This window comes from Pseudorasbora parva, chromosome 20 (assembly GCF_024679245.1).
Source record: "Pseudorasbora parva isolate DD20220531a chromosome 20, ASM2467924v1, whole genome shotgun sequence".
NCBI classification, from domain to species: domain Eukaryota; kingdom Metazoa; phylum Chordata; class Actinopteri; order Cypriniformes; family Gobionidae; genus Pseudorasbora; species Pseudorasbora parva.
In genome coordinates, this window is record NC_090191.1 from 1,669,494 (window position 1) to 1,672,795 (window position 3,302).

The following is a 3,302-nucleotide window of genomic DNA, read 5'->3' on the forward strand; positions in this document are numbered from 1 at the left end:
ACCTGACCAAGTGTCGAAGTGTCCATGAGCAAGACATCTAACCCCAGCTGCTCCCGACGAGCTGGATGGCGCCTTATATGGCTGACATCGCCGTCGGTGTATGAATGGGTGAATGTGAGGCAAAAATGTAAAGCGCTTTGGATAAAAGCGCTATATAAATGCAGTCCATTTATATAAATGCAGTCCATTTACAACTTCACAGCCTTCCCTATCCTAGAATTCATAGCACACTGGTGGTCCGCATTCCCGCGGCACTCGATCAGATTTCCCAGTAAGACAGTATAGCGGTCGGTAACTCAAGTGTATCCTGGATACTATTGAACACAACAGCGCAAGCGCTTGAAGTAAATATAACGTCTAGTGCATTCGCACAGTTCCCAGTTCCCTGCCCTAAACAACCAAGATCAACTTTAATTTCCCAATTTTTAAATGCTATTTTCTCAACCATTTTCTCAAGAACAGGAATCAGTCCATTATCACCTTTTTCGCTGTTTCTTTCTTTTTTTCATACGCTTTCTTTAAATAGCCTTCAAAATATTATCTGCGCGGGGCTGTATTTTCATCCCGCTTCGGCTATTCCGAACTGCACCATTCCGCTCGCGCATAAAATTCACTCCGTGCTCACCCGCTATACATTATTTTATTCCTGACCCGACTGATCCAGCTAAATTTAGATTTTGAATCTTTTAAATTTCCCTTACAGAAAGAGAGACACTGGGGATAGGAATTGTCCGTGCAATCATTTATTTTTCTTATAGCCTAGGCTACTGTCAACACCGTAGCTAAAACAAATATCACAGAAAAATAGGCTAAATCAAATGTGACATCTGTCACTCAGAATTATAAGAAAAAAATGCAAATAAATGAAAACTGCTGACTTAGATGCTAAAATAAAGTTTTTTATATGAATGAATGAATGAATGAATGAATGAATGAATGTTCACTGATGACGGTCACCCAAAGATCGATTCTCCAAAGGCTTAATGCATGGCCGACACAGAACAATTTAAATGGCTAGGCTATATTATTAGCTTATTATTATTTTTTATACAAGTTATTTGTAAATTAAATGAACTGCTGTCTATTGTTCATTTTCGTTAACTTCAAACATAGGCTAAATTAAAGAGAAGTGGTTGTTCTATAGCCTACATTGTTTATTTTTGTAATCCACGTTATAATTTGTAGCTACATTAAACACATTTATATATATATATATATATATATATATATATATATATATATATATATATATATATATATATATATATATATATATTTTTTTTTTTTTTCATGTAATTTAAAATGTGTAAATGAAAATAAATTGGTCTATACATTAGCCTACCGGCTTTTTACAACTATAGCCTATTTATAGACCAATAACATAACTTAAGTTTAACATCAGAAACAACAGAAATTTTAATTATCAGCCAGACCAGAAGAAAACACTTTTCTAAACTTTCATTGCGCTGAGCGGGAGAAGCTGGAGCTGGACCGGGATGGGGAATAATGCACAATAGAGACACACATATATATATATATATATATATATATATATATATATATATATATATATATATATATATATATATATATATATATATATATATATATACCAATAAAACCAATAAAAGAAAAGTGTTTTTAATACAAAAAAAGTCAACCTTCAACTAATTATGTTCGCTTATGCGCTCAATACTTGGTGGGGAATCCTTTAGCAGAAATGACTGCTTCAGTGCGGCGTGGCATGGAGGCGATTAGCCTGTGGCACTGCTGAGGTGTTCTGGAGGCCCAGGATGCTTCGATAGCGGCCTTAAGCTCATCCAGAGTGTTGGGCCTTGCGTCTCTCAACTTTCTCTTCACAATATCCCACAGATTCTCTATGGGGTTCAGGTCAGGAGAGTTGGCAGGCCAATTGAGCACAGTAATACCATGGTCAGTAAACCATTTACCAGTGGTTTTGGCACTGTGAGCAGGTGCCAGGTCGTGCTGAAAAACCAAATCTTCATCTCCATAAAGCTGATGGAAGCATGAAGTGCTCCAAAATCTCCTGATAGCGAGCTGCACTGACCCTGCCCTTGATAAAACACAGTGGACCGACACCAGCAGCTGACATGGCACCCCAGACCATCACTGACTGTGGGGACTTGACACTGGACTTCAGGCATTTTGGTATTTCCTTCTCCCAGTCTTCCTCCAGACATTGGCACCTTGATTTCCGAATGACATGCAAAATTTGCTTTCATCCGAAAAAAGTACTTTGGACCACTGAGCAACAGTCCAGTGCTGCTTCTCTGTAGCCCAGAAGTGTCTTGACCTGGGGAATGCGGCACCTGTAGCCCATTTCCTGCTCACGCCTGTGCACGGTGGCTCTGGATGTTTCTACTCCAGACTCAGTCCACTGCTTCCGCAGGTCCCCCAAGGTCTGGAATCGGTCCTTCTCCACAATCTTCCTCAGGGTCCGCTCACCTCTTCTCGTTGTGCAGCGTTTTTTGCCACACTTTTTCCTTCCCACAGACTTCCCACTGAGGTGCCTTGATACAGCACTCTGGGAACAGCCTATTCGTTCAGAAATGTCTTTCTGTGTCTTCCCCTCTCGCTTGAGGGTGTCAATGATGGCCTTCTGGACAGCAGTCAGGTCGGCAGTCTTACCCATGATTGCGGTTTTGAGTAATGAACAGGCTGGGAGTTTTTAAAAGCCTCAGGAATCTTTTGCAGGTGTTTAGAGTTAATTAGTTGATTCAGATGATTAGGTTAATAGCTCGTTTAGAGAACCTTTTCATGATATGCTTATTTTTTTAAATAGGAATTTGGGGTTTTCATGAGCTGTATGCCAAAATCATCAGTATTAAAACAATAAAAGACCTGAAATATTTCAGTTGGTGTGCAATGAATCTAAAATATATGAAAGTTAAATTTTTATTATTACATTATGGAAAATAATGAACTTTTATCCCAATATGCCAATTTTTTGAGAAGGACCTGTATAGTTATGTTTATATGTCTTAAAGAGCCATACCGGCACCTAGTGGGTAAACCATAGCATTACAAATGAAAATTAATAATATTCCACACACAAAATGACTATTTTGCCTCTTTGCCTTGGAATTTAAACCATGTTCACCATTTTAACCTTAAATACTCCACTACTTGTGGGCAGTTAATATGGCTGTCATTGCATCATTCAGGTGGTGCTGCACATTATTGGTGGTTAAGGAGATTCCCCACTTCTAAAAATGTAAATTGCTTTGAGGACCCAGAAAAAGCGCTATATAAATGTAACATTATTATTATAATTATTATTA